Consider the following 14,409-nt stretch of genomic DNA (forward strand, 5'->3'; position numbering starts at 1 on the left):
TCTGAAGTCCAGGTCTGTACTGAAAGCTTTCCTTTCAGTTATTCAGCCTGCAAAATCTGCTGGTATTTAACATTGATATGTTCTTTCATTTTTTTTTTTTTTGGAAAAACACAAGAGGCAGGTTGATGAAATTCTGTTTTTCTCAGGTTTTGGTGATCTGAACTCATAAGTGTTCTGGAGTCTTTGGGTTCTCTTTGTCCAAGCCCTCAAACTTTTGGGATGTTGTGGTGCAATATGAACCACACTTTATTTTACTTTAGACCTTACAGACTTCCAAAGTACTGTGGCTGTGTAGCTGCTAGGTTTTATTCAAGACACTTTAGAAGTCTGGATCAGGTTGTGTTTTTACCAGAACTACAAATTTGTATGGGAAAGACTGGTTGAATTTACCTTCCCTCCTCAAACCTCTGACTTTTTACTGCTGCAAGAGAGCATGCGTGTTATCTGAATGTGTGTTGTCACAGGCTGCAGTGCCATGCAGTCACTGTGCAATCTTTCATGTTTAGGCCTGTAAGAGGCATGTCAAAATGAAGAACTGACCACCAAGTGGCTTGATGAAGCAGCTGTGTCTGTTAATTGTATTCTGATTTGGCATTAAAGAATAAGTGTGACCTCCACCTCTGGGATTTGGTAGTGAAAAAGTTCTGGCCAGTATTTATTATTATGATTACTAATATTAACAAAACAATATTAATTATTGTTATTTGACGAGCTATAGCTGTGGGAAGGGAGTTCGGATTATTAGGGAGGGATGAAGTGGTCTGATGTGAACAGCTTCAGATTTTGGAAAAACCTATACCTTCTGCTTTCAGTCATATGGTTCTAAGGTTGTTGTTGTCCCAGGAATTTGGGCCAGAGCTCCCATGGCCAGCTCTGGAGAGGTCTCAGCTGCTCTGTCACTAAAACCGAGGACAGCAGGTCCTATTGGAAGATGTGGTACACTGAGCAGCTCTGCAGTTGTCCTTGCTTGGAACAACTCAGCCTGGGACTGAATGGAGCTACAACAGCAATCTTTAAGAACACTACAGAAAACCAGAAAGGACCCATGAGTCCTCTAGAAAGGTGCAGAAAAATGTCTTATCCTTCTATCCCCAAAGCTGGTTTCATAACCAAAAGTATTCTTTTGCAAAGTCTCTGAATTAGGTGCCTCTTAAGAAGAGATGAATAATTTGAAGCTTGAGGGAAAGAAGAAAAACAAAAGTTATAACAGTTTATTTAGGGAAAATTACAAAGACATAGTCTATCCTTTCTTTGTACCTTCAACACAGAGAGAGACTGGCAGAGCTCAAGGCTAAGCAGAATTTTATACACATTTCAGCTTGCTGAATGAAATTTCGAAGGTCATTTTGTCAGGGTTTACAACCATGGGATTGTGACACCTGGTAGGGAATCCTTAATATCAACCTTCCAATAGTCTGATTTTGTTTTAAAAAGCATTTTTAATTAAATAAACATCTAAACAAGGTGTATGATTGTCGTGGCTTAACCCAAGCTAGCAATATAATCACGCTAGCCGCTCACTCACCCCCTGCCCTGGTCCTCCCCAACAAGGGAGAGAATCAAAAGGGAAGGGAGAAACTTGGATTGAGATAAACGCAGTTTAATAAAATAACAAAATGCAAATACACTACTAGTAAATATATATATATAATAGAAATAGACTATAAAATAAAAGATGCTCAAGGATTTCTCACAAACTCCATCCACAATGAGGAGCCAGTCCCAGGAAGCAGCACCTGGTCCCAACAGAAAAAAGGAAAAAGGCAGAAAGGCTCAGATGTCTCTGCAAAATGGCAAAAGGTCTAATTAAATGTCCCAAACAGAACTTCCCTGGCTCTGACAAATAGAACGAAGAAAGAATGTGCGTGCACAAGAGAGAGACTGGAAGAAGCCAGCTCTCCTTAGATATGAAGAATGACACTAATGGGATGGAATACTCTTATTGATAAGTCTAGATGTCAGTCAAGCTCTGCCCCATCCCTTCCCCCTTCCTTGATGCCTCACACCTGTGGGCAGAGCACTCGGAATGTTCTTGGCTCTCAGACCAGAGCAATTAAAAACGTTAACTCTGTGCTGGGATGTTATCTGCTTGTTCTCAAACTAGCTCCAAATAATGAGCATGCTAGCTGTGAAAAAGAAAGTTTTCTAACTGCATTAAGAAAATTAACTCATTTTCAGTCAAACCAGCACAGTGATTAACAGAGAAATACCTGTTTTCTAAAAGGCAAAAGTTGCAAAGAAAATTTTTCCTCCAATTGTAACTGTATTCTATCTTCTAGTTCAGTATACCTAGGATAACTTGGAAAGAAGGGAAACAAGAATGAAAGTTCAAAAAAAAAATGCAATGTTTTATTGCCTTTTTTTAAACTGAAACAATCAAAACTTTTTTTTTTTTTTTTTTTGTTTTTCCTCAGTTTTTCTCAGCATCATCCTTTTTCTCACCAGAAAAATGTCACTGTCAGATTTGGAATTGGCTCATCTCCTTTGTAATGACATTCCTTCAATACACCTCTAGCTTTGAATATATCTGTGCTGGCTTTGGCCACTTTAAATCAGACTGGATGAAACAAGAAGCATGACTGCCAAAACCAGGAGCTGTAACCAGGTTAACTGTGAGCCTCACCATTTACCCAGGCTCTCAGGCAGGCTTTCTGGCTGTGCTGAGTTCCATGTTGCTATAACATCCTGCTGGCTATGCCCACATCAAACTACTGTCAAACTGCCTTGCCCACATATGTCTGCCTGAGCAGCTGGTCTCAGCACTGATTGTGACAGTGACCTCCCTGAGGTGCTGGCACACTTCTAAGGCAGGATCTTTCCATCATCACAGTCCAGGCCTGCAGTTTGGAGGTTTCCCCTCCAAAGCAGTCTGCAAAGCAGTCATTGCAGAGTACTAGTTTCCAAAGATTTATTATCAGCAGTGTGGGAACAGCACCTTGAGTAAACTAAGATGAAGGTCAGAAAAATATTTCCTGTCTGTGAAAACAGAACAGTGCACTAGGAACCTGTGTGAAGCCCATAATTTGGTGCTTTTCAGCTCCAAACTGTAAGGAGCAGCCCTGCAACGTTAGGGAAGAATGTGACTGCTCTATGTGATTTATCTTCATCTCTGCTTTTAAAAATCTGTGCTGTGTATACTAGATACTTACTGACACACCAGGGTTAATGTAACTCTGTATAAGAATAGATTGCGAAGCCACATGTGTTGATGAAAGCACACCTTGTTTTGAATGATACACTAGGGGTGCCCTTGCCTGGTGGATGATGTGAGAGCAAGGGCAGGTGGCACACATCTTCAGCCAGAAAGATGTGTTAGTACTTTTGCTTTCTGCCTCTTCCTCCCCTGAGACAGCATGGGCCTTGTATGTCTCCAGTACTGGGCTCACCTTCCATGTGCATCTGAAAGTGAAGAGTTAGAAAGAAGGTGCAGTCTCATACTGGAAACACCAGCACACTGCTAGGGGGGAGGGCAGGGGCAATAGACAGGGAAAAAAAACAGAAATTAAATCCCCCATGGCACCAGGGTAAATCTCTGCCTGAAATACTGTTTCAGTACAAAGTTCTTGTGAAGTAATTTTGTGATAGACGAAATCAGCTGTTTCTTGATTACAGACTATGAGTATGTTCTTGCCCATGGTGTATGCAGAGCAACTAATTCCCTGAATGGGGAGAGAGATGCTGGTGTACCTCTGCCCTGGAGTAAGTGCATCCCCACAGGTGGTTACCCAGAGCAGCCAAGAGCATCCTGTTTGTTCACATCGCAGTTTAGCCTGTGGTAAGCTGTTTGTGTACTGTATACAAAGATCTTAGGAAGAAAATAGCTTGTTTAAGACTTAAATATCAGCTTTCTTTTTTTCTAAAAGAGAGAGAATTTCCTGGCGTACTTTAATCTGGAATTTATTTGTAGTACTTACATCTGAATTCAGTAAAAGTTATCAACACTGACAATGAAAAGCTCAGTAGCTCTACAGCAGTGTCACAGATGATGCTAGCAGGGCCTTTGCCATCACTTTATATGATTAATATGAAATTCTTTGCTGCTGCAGTGTATCACTACAGTGTTTAACATCTTCTTCTCAATGAAAGCTGAAGGTGAACGTAGGTATATTATGCTAGGAGGCAATTCATTATTCCAGGCACAAAATCCTCTGCTACAAACCACAATACATCATCATTCAAATGGACCACACACAACAGGAGAAAATTATCCAGAGAAAACCATTTTTTTCATCTTTCCTTCTGCAACTTTTTTTTTTTTTTCCCAAGCACTGTAATTATAATCAGGGAAGTAGTTTGGATATGTGGAGCATATGGGATACAGGGATGTCCTTTCAATGTAATTTTGCACACAACTACTCCACAGTTAGGATAGCAACAGGCCCTCTAGTCGGCCTTGCTATACAACAGCCCCCCCCCCTTTTTTTTTAACGGTGCATTTTTCTTCACGTTTTCATGCTAAAATCAGTGGGGTAAAGGTTTAGTCTAATTTTTTCTGTAAGTTTTTACTTTCAGAATTTTGTTTTGGATTGTATCATTCCCTTACTTCTGGTATATCTCAGCAGGCATTTTTTGTTCATTTTTATTTTCCATGCCATTATCTTTCATTTCACTCACAGTACCATGGGAATAGATTTTCCTGTAGTATTTTCAGTGGACATGTAATAGAAAACACAGTGCACTTCATGTCCTTTTTGTCAAGCCGTTTGTTGTGTCTGTGTACATGTGGATATGGAGACACTATATACATTTTAGTGGACTGGACAAAGAATGCTAAACAATTAAACCTTGAATGCACAGATCTCATTACTGTATTCCTTTTGTGTCAGACCTGCTGTATTCTGCTCTGCTGTTGATGACTGTGGTTGCCACTGACCCGGCTATCACATAGTTATGAAAAGCAGGACATGCACAACAATAACTACAAGAGCCTGGTTGGTGCAAGTAGGGCTGATACAAGATGGTGTAGCTGATGCTGACAGTGCCATCTCCTCCCAGCATGGCAGGGCTCTGCCTGGTCCCTCACAGGTTGCTGTTTGAAGGATACAATACTGTAAAAAAAACAACCAAACAAACATATGTGCAGAAGAAGGCCTTAAGCATGCTGAACCTGGAGTCATTTTTATAGTATCTGTAGAAGATTCCAGATGTAGATCCTCCTTGCCTTCACCTTTGCTTTACCACTGTGAGGAGCTTCATCCCTGCCTCTTCCCACTCTGCTCTGAGCAGGCAGGTTTGTCCACTGACCTGAGATGAGTGAGAAATGCCAACCTTGGTAAGCAAGATCCTAGTGTTGGCTGCTGGAGGTGTAGGAAGCACTGCTGGCATGAAGGGAATGTGAGGATCTCAGAGGAAGAACCAGGTGAAATTGTGAATAGAACTAACAGATGAGGTATGGAATTTGCTGCAGCATACACAGGGTCATTCACACACTGGGGAACAAACATTTCTGCTATAAGGTTGTTGACTAGCAACAGAAGAAATTCCTGAGATCCACTGCTGAACATGAAGTAGCTATAGATGTAGTGGAGCTGTGAAAAAAACGCAGACTTAGGTGGCATCATTACAGTTAGCAAAAGGTTTCGTACATGCTGGGGCGTGCAACACTGAAGAGATCCCATATGAAAATCTGTGTATAGGTCTGGTTTCCTGTGTTTAGTGAGGGTTCTTAGGTGGCAGTCAGGCAGAGGGAGGCTCCTAGGACTGGCATGGCGATGGAGCCTGCCCTAGGCGAAGGGTTCTCAGCTCCTTGCCTTTGCTGGCAGAGAGAGGGACATGACCACTCTCCGTAAATAGCCTGGGAAGCAGAACGGTGTCAAGAGGAAAAAGAGAGAGTTACAGCTAAAAGAAAACACCAACTTAAAACCAAATGCATAATTAACCATTGCATTTTATCAAAGGGGAAAAGCTATATTTTTTTATCAACATTTGCAGAAAAAAGCCTCCAAAATTCATTGTCTTGTGCAGCTATGAGTTTGCATACAGCTCCCCTCTTGGTACTGTCAGACCCTGGCGTCAGTGGACTGAGTACCGCAGGTAACTTCATGGTAATGTATTTCATCTGAGCTGTATATAGAGCACTTAGTGGTCTGGATGTGGCAGCCCTTGTCATGGTGAACCACTTGTTCAGGACAGTGAGAGAGGGTTACCGTGGTGATAGCAAAGGTACGAGACTGACCTTGCACAGGAGAAAGTGGTGTACATTGCCTGGCTGGGTAAAGCTCATGTGTGCTAGCACACAGCCATGAGTCAAAAGAGAGAGGAATTATTTGGGTATTGTCTATGAAAGGCCCACCTGTAACTCAGGCTCAGTGACCAAGACAGCCTACAGCTCCAAAGAGTGCTTCCCGAAGTTTTCCCTTTGTGTACATCAGCTTTCCAGGGTCACTGATGCAAACCTGACTCAGACCCTTAGTACAATGACCTGGCAACATGAGCCTTCTTGAATACTTATAAGAGAAATGGACTTACGTCTCAACCTACTTATCTTGTCTGTGGTGTTAAAACTCTGCCAGAGCCTTCAAAGTCTTGGTGATGGTCTCAGGACCATCAATGTACTGAAAAACCTCCTGCATTTTCTTGACGGTGAAGTGATTTCTCTCACCAGCACAAAATATTCTGAAAGATTTTGAAAAAATATATTCTTCTGTAGCACTTGTGTGGCTGTCTTCTCAACAGACATGTATGGTATTTAAATGAAATACCATCCAGCACATGGAGTCCTGCAAGAAGCAGTGATTTCTTCTGAAAATTTAGAAATGACTTGCCCTCTAGGCTGTTGTAAATGGTTACAAGCTTTGCCTATTGCACTCATTCCTTTGGAAGAGAGGGGAAGTAGCTGTGTTGTGATGTTTAATATCACACATGGAAGAGATATCTTTCTCCATCATGTGCATCGTGGTAAGCTCAGTGTCCCACAGTGCTGGCAAATAAAATAGTTCATAGTTGAGCCACTCCTCAAAAGCATCACAATTGCTCCAGAAAAAGTTTTATTTGTTGAGGTAAGCCCTCCAAGGTTTCTCTGGGATTTCCAAACCCATCCCATTTGCTGCCCAGGGGAACACGGGGAGGTCACTCATCCCCCCAGCCCCGCAGGCACCCACCACACAGAGAAGAGATGTTAAATGCTTTCTTTGCTCTGGTCTTTAACACTGAAGATGGGCTCTGGGACCCCCAGAACCCTGGGCTTGAGAACCATGGCTGTGAGAATGAAAAACTGCCAATCAACCATGAACTTGTGCAGCATTTGTTGCTCCAGCTAGATCCCTACAATTTGATGGGGCCTGATGGGATTCATCCAAGGGTACTTAATGAGCTGGCTGATATCATAGTGAGGTCTCTCTCCATGATTTTTCAGTGGTCCTGGGAATCTGGGGAGGTCCTAGTTGACTGGAAGCTGGCAAACGTTGTTCCAGTCTTCAAGAAGGGCAACAGGGATGACCCTGACAACCACAGGCCTGTCAGCCTCACTTCCGTGCCTGGCAAAATCATGGAGAAGATTGTTCTGGGACTTATTGAAAAACACTTGAATGACAACGCAGTCACTGGTCCCAGCTGGCACAGGTTCGTGAGGGTAAAGTCCTGCTTAACAAGCTTAATTTCGTTCTACAACAAGGCTACCCATCTAGTTGCCCAAGGGAAGCCTGTCAATGTGATCTTTTTGGATTTCAGTAAAGCCTTTGACACTGTCTCTCACAGTATCCTCCTGGACAAGATGTGCAGCACACAGCTGGATAAACACATGGTGCAGTGGGTGAGCAGTTGGCTGATGAGCCAGGCTCAAAGAGTTCTAGTAAATAGGGTTTATGCTGGGCTGGCGACCAGTGACCAGCGGGGTTCTGCAGAGATCCATCTTAGGGCCAGTGCTCTTCAATGTCTTCATAAATGACTTAGACTCAGGACTTGAGGGAATACTAAATAAGATCACTGATGACACAAAACTGGGAGAAGCTGTTGACACTCGTGAGAGCAGAGAGGTCCTGCAGAGGGATGTGGACAAATTGGAGAACTGAGCAATCACCAAACGTATGATGTTCAACAAGAGCAAGTGCTGTATTTGACACCTGGGATGCAGCAACCTGGGCTGTACATACAGACTGGGGAACGAGAGGCTGGAGAGCAGCTCTGCATGGAGGGATATGGGGATTCTGGTCAATGGCAAGTTGAACATGAGCCAACAGTGTGCACTGGCATCCAAGAGGGCAACCTCTTGAAGAGCTCTCCTGCCTCCAGAAAAGACAATTTGGGGTAATTTCTGGAACCTACCTCCCCTACCCATTTCCCCCTGTTTTTTTTTCACACCCCCTCCAGATGTTCTTCTATTCCAAAGCAGGTATTTTTACCTAGGGTGTCACCAGTCCCTTTCAGTGTTTTCCTTTACGTTCTATCTTAACTGGCAATACATTAAGCTGCATACTTACAGAAATACAGAAAGAAACAGGAGCCTGAAAGTCATCTTGGTGAACTGATGCAAACTCCCCCTCCTACCTCTGCGCATGCTCAGGGAACAGGAGAGCAAGTTCAAGAAGAGTATAGAAAAGGGTCATATAACAATAAAACTGAAAAGATGCAAGGAAAAGTGTATATGACATGATAGTGGGAAGATATTTAATATCAGCAGACTATCAAAGCAAGCTGAAGTTTGTGACTCTATGGTTTTGTTACTTCTTTCTGTGCTCTTGTCTGACCTTCAAACAACACTGTTCACTTTGTTCACAGCATGAGTAATAATCAGACCAGGCAAAATCATTAAACACACACAGTAGCTCAATGCAATGACTGGTGTTACGCCACTTTAGCCCATGAGTATGTATACAATTGGAAGGGGAGAGATAATGGTTGACTTTTCTGAGCTGTGCCGTATATACACAAATGTGGATGTGCAAAGGAGTAAGCAGGCACGTAACCTGGCACACAGAGCCTCTAGTTATATGACAAAGTCTTGCTGCCTCCATGCCTGCTGTCTGCGTGTCCTCCTTGCATGGAGTCAAGTGTACCAACTTTGCTTTCTACACATTCCTAAGAAGTGCTATGGGAATTCACTGGTTAAAACCCAGAAAATGCAAAAATGTTAATGAGAGGAACTAGAACACTCAATTTTGAGCATTTCTGTTTCCCCAGCATCACAGTACAGAGGGCTGCCCATGTTGAAATGCCCCTCAGGTTGGCTCCTGACATGAACAGCCCAAGTGGCAGCCACGGTGTGAACGCTATGCTCAGTGATGTTTCCACCTTCCTTCTGAAGACCTGGAGATCGCTGTATCAGATCTTCTGCCTGGTGAAATTAGTGAGCCCTGGTTAACTTAAACTTTAGGATGTCTGCAGGAAAGTAGGTTTGGATTTTTTTTTTTTTTAATCCAGATATGACTCCATCACTTTCCTGGAAAAAAGTACAGGACTTGAGAGACTACCTTGGTTCTTGCTTTAGCTTTTTTTTTTTTTTCAGCATTCCAGGTTTGGCTTCCATCCTCCCATGCTCATGAAAATGAAATTTTAACACATCAAAGCAGGCATTAACAAATTAAAAGGAAGAGCATGCAATTTCATATGCAATTACATGCCTTGGGCATGAGACATTTGTTCTCCAGTATGGTGTTCTCCAGTACACCATGGAAGCTCAATGAAATCCAGTGTATACTGAAAATTTTTCTGGAACTAGAGAAGTAATTAGAATTTTTTTACCAGCTGTCAGCACAAATACATAAAGCTCAGGAAAGGTATAATTTATTTGTCTGTATAATTTTTTCTAGTATTATAATTAGAGCTGTTTTGATAACATAAATTCAGAAGCACATAGGTTTGGGAGGTACTTGCTGTGCCACCATGTCCAGTTCTCCACTTTTGAAAGCAACTGTATAATATAATGACTGCTGCAAACTGCCTGAGTAGTATCCTAAAGATAGCTTAGCACTCTGTTTTCATTTTTCTTCTTTTCCCAGTGTTGCTGAAAAGACATAGGCTGTGGACTCCCCATTTGATAATGAGTGCTTCACAAAAAATGAAATAGGGCTAGATTTGTTAAGCATTTAATTCTTACTTCCTACTAATGATACAATGAAATTCTGCCTGGGAAAACATTAGTCTTACTAAGAGCAGTCTGAAGATCTACTGCTTAGAAATATAGACTCCCTAAGAGTGTGGTGCCCATGCACAGGTCCTAAATTGTGGAACCTCTCTGACTGAGAGCATTATGAACAACATGTATAGAGCCAGTCTTTGGATAACAAATCTGATAAAAGTTGTAAGTAGTGCATTGTGTTTATGTGGTGTGCTCTGTGTAATCCTCGAAATTGATGCTGCTTTGTAGAAAAGCTTAGGTGCTTTACTATCAAGACAAGTGGTGCAAATACATTTTCCAATGTATCAGGCTCTACTAATATGACATTAAAAATACTTTAGATGGTGTTTGCAATGGTTAATCCTTTTCACTTGCATGGATATATTTTTTATCCTAATTATTATTTAACTTTTTCACCAGAGATTCCAGACTGGGTGATATTTGTAAGGGCTGGCCTGAGTTCTTGAGGTTTCCTTCCTTCATGAACAGAGAGAAATGGTTTTCTTCAGATGTTCAGAGCAGTGCATTTGTGCTCCCTGTTGGCATAAACCACCCCCTCTCCCCCCACCGACTCCTCCTCCAGGAGCCTTCCTGTGTCCAAAAAGAGTCACACTGTCTTTGTGACCACTCAACAAGCAGTGGTGACCACGACCAGTGTGCTTCCTCCTGGAGGGCTGCATGCTCTGGTGTTTGTTGTGATGGAAAGACTCACACTAAGCCCAGGGGACAGAAATTTTCTCACTACCTGCAGAGCTACAGGACCAAGCCCTGAGTCCTCCTGTTGATTACTTGCATCATACAAGCCCTTTCATTAGCTGAGCAAGAATATGACAGAGGTTAAATCCCTGTGCACTGAGAAACACACAAAACCAACATATCTTTTAGAGGAAGCACCCTCATTGAGCATGCAAGCTTACATGAAAAAACATAAAAGAGTGAGGGAAATTTCCAGAACACCATATCTGCTAAGAATCCCTACCACCAAAGCACACTTCCTCTTGTTGGTTGTAGCCCAACACCTCTGGGGCATTTGAAGCTCAGTGAACTGCATCCAAATCCTCATTTGATCTAATTTCTACTCCCCGCTATGTATTAACCTGTGTTTGGCCACACTGCACACAAAACAGAGTTTTGCTAGGAATGTGTGAAGGGGTGCCAAGGCTAGCCTGAAAAAAGAGCTGAGACAGCCCAGCTCTTCTGAATTGAACTGAAGTGGATGGGAGTCATGGCAGGTGCTTACAGATCTCCAAGCTCTGTGGACACACTGCCCAGTGGGTACTGGCCGGGGCTGCAAGACCCCCAAGCACACCAGCACCTGCAAAAAAAAGTTAGTGCTGAATACGCTATCCTCATTACTGGGTTCAGCAGAAATTTTTTAAAATACTATGGTTACCACAGAACAAACCAACATACAGCTTGTGGTCCACACAGCAGTGACTACTGCTCAGCTCTTTATCTTCTGGAAGTTCAGTAAAATATTGTATTAAATTCCAGCCTTGATACATATTGCAGTGCAGAAGCAGCTGGTAGTTTTGAAGGAATATTTGTGTTGACTGCTACGTTCTGTGGAGACTTAATATAAAGAAACATATTCACAAACTCAGTTTGCTATATTGGCAATGGGAATTGGGAGAATCACTGAAAGGAGCTGCCTCTTATTTTTTTTTTCAGGTTTAATTTTATTGACAGATGCAAATTATTTGTTAAGCACACATAAAACAAAAGAAGAAGGAGAATGAACTCTATGTCATCACTGGTCTCTTCAGTCTAAACATCCCTCTAAAAATAACCAAAAAACCCCAGGTACCAGGTGCATTTTACCTTGGCTTTACACTATACTCTTAATGAAAGGCCTTAGAAGAAAATGACTAAAGAAACCACCTTAAAAGTTCAGCATTTTCATGTAAGTCACATATTTCCTTGAAGGCCAGGTCCCTGTTTGAGGTCTAATGTGTTTGGAGAGCAAAAAGAGCTGTGTGTTATCAGGCAGAATCCCTTTAATACACAGGGAATTGGATCAATTTGACCCTGATTGTCTCTCTGCACTTTATTGTTCCACTACTTCAAACAGCTGGCCCTTGGCATTATCTTAAGGAAGGGGCTGATTGAACTGTAGGTCTGGCACTTGTCAGTTGTGGATAATGTTGTCTTCATTCAGTCATGTTCACACGTAAATGAACCATGACAGATATAGACTGGTGAAGAGAAAAAGCAGTTTTACTGCAGGTAACATTCTTGCATAAATGCAACTAAAAATACAGTCTTCTCCTTGGGAAAACAGCATGACATACGTAAAAGAGGGATATAATATCTCTTGTCCTAGCAGGAATTGTCTGTTTCAAAATGGGCACCTTGTGGGGAGAAACAACAAAAAGGCTATAATTATAAACGCTACTTCTGTTCTGTAATGTGAGATAATGAATGAGGCTCCTGCCCATCAATAGAAGAGGTTGCTGTGAAGAGAGAATTACAGGGGCACTGTGACATCGATTCTTCCTTAGAGAAAGGTGACGCACATTTGAGTAAAATGGCAGAAATAGAAATCCCCTTCGTTTTCTCTCTTCATTGTTTTTTGTTCGTTTGTTTGTTGTTTGTTTGTTTGTTAGTTTTTTCTTTCTCTTTGCTTATCTAGAAATCAGGCATCTCAAAAAAACACCTCCTATTCAAGCCAGACAGTGAAAAAACACTATTCAAGTGCAGAGCCCCCTAATTGGGAAAAAATTAAAAGTGATAAAAGCTCATTTCTATCTATGTGATGTCACAGCAACTCTGCTATGTACAGCATGGAAAAAAATTAAAAAGAGAAGGTAGGAAAGGGATTTTTCCTGAAGCAAATACAGCTTCAACACACATTCAAACCAATTTGCATAAGTGTCTCTCCTATTATTTTTTTTTTAATTTATGGCCCCTAAATTTCTAATTAAATACAAATTAATACTATCACCAGAATTGTCTCCCATCCTCAGCTCTTCATAGCTTTGTCACTTTGATTAATGCACAGTCATTTATTAACTTATTTAACAAGCCGCGGTGTCTCATGACAAAACAGATTAAATTATCCCCATAACAGTCTCATTATGGCAAAAGAAGGAGTTTTAAACTCAATAAAAATTATCCTGAATAAAGTTAAAGTTTTTTCATTGCAAACTTAGAAGATGGAAACAGGGGCTTGTTTGACTTGTAATATATGGAGTTGTATAAAGCATCCATTAATAAAATTTTTATGTTCATTTAAGCTTGATCATTGCTGTGCTTCTGTACCTCTGGGTGGTTATTATTTAACTTTTGCTGTCTTTATGAAGATGATTAATGTTCTGACCAGACAGGGACTAAAATACCCACTAGAGTGAGATAATTAGGGGTATAAATAATGTTTAGGTCCTGCGTTTTGCTTTTTTAATTAATTATTTTGTTTTCCAGCCTAAACTCGATGAAAAGGAAATCAGAGTTTACCTGGGGATTATGATGACTTTGCATGAAGCAACTTCACGGTGCCGGGGCGGGCTGGGAGGCGGCGCTGGGGACGGAGCGGCTGTGCCCGGCGGAGGAGGGAGCGGTGCGGGCGGGACCCCGCTGTCCCCAGGGGAGCCCAAATCCCACCTTCCTCCCTCCTGTCCCTGCCGGGAGGGGAGCGGAGACCACGTCTCGCATCCCGCAAAAAAAGCCTTCCTGCCGCGGAGCGAAGGAGAGATGGAAACGCCGAGTTTGCGGGCAATGAGGCTACCGCTACTGAGGCGGCGCCGGGAGCCGCTGCCGGGCTGCGAGGGACGGGGCGGCCGCCGGAGCCTCCCCGGCGCGCACGCTGCTGGCTCCCGGCGGAGGGAGGGGTTTCTGAGCTGCAGCCCTTCTGGTATTTGATTTCTACAGACAGGAAGGGGTGAAGCAGGCAGCAGTTCAGTGCATTTGCTCCTTGCAGCTTCATTCTTTCCACAGGTTGTTTTCATAATGTTTTATTTATTATTATTCCAATTCCCTTCAACAAGGAACTCCCTGTCATTCGACCTATGTGTGCCTTAAACAAGTATAAATAATATAAAAATAACAGTAATGTAGTCATTTGATTGGGAAAGCAGGGCCAACCCTCCTTAATGCCCAGTTTCCCCTTATTCCTATGCATTCCCCAACAGGGAGCAGAGTTGACAGGAGCAGTCTAAGCAGTAGTGAGCACATGGTGAGGAAGGGAAAGATATGCTCCTGAGCTGAGGAGATGCAGAGAAGACACTGTTGCACCTGAGAAAACAAATCAAGTGATACTTCAGGGGGCAAAAAAAGCACCATGGCCCCATCACCTAAAATAGGTTATCACAGACTCCCAGTGACTGCATACCTTTGTATGCAGTCCTGCACTCCTAAAC

Source organism: Columba livia, chromosome Z (genome assembly GCF_036013475.1).
Source record: "Columba livia isolate bColLiv1 breed racing homer chromosome Z, bColLiv1.pat.W.v2, whole genome shotgun sequence".
Taxonomy (NCBI): Eukaryota; Metazoa; Chordata; class Aves; order Columbiformes; family Columbidae; genus Columba; species Columba livia.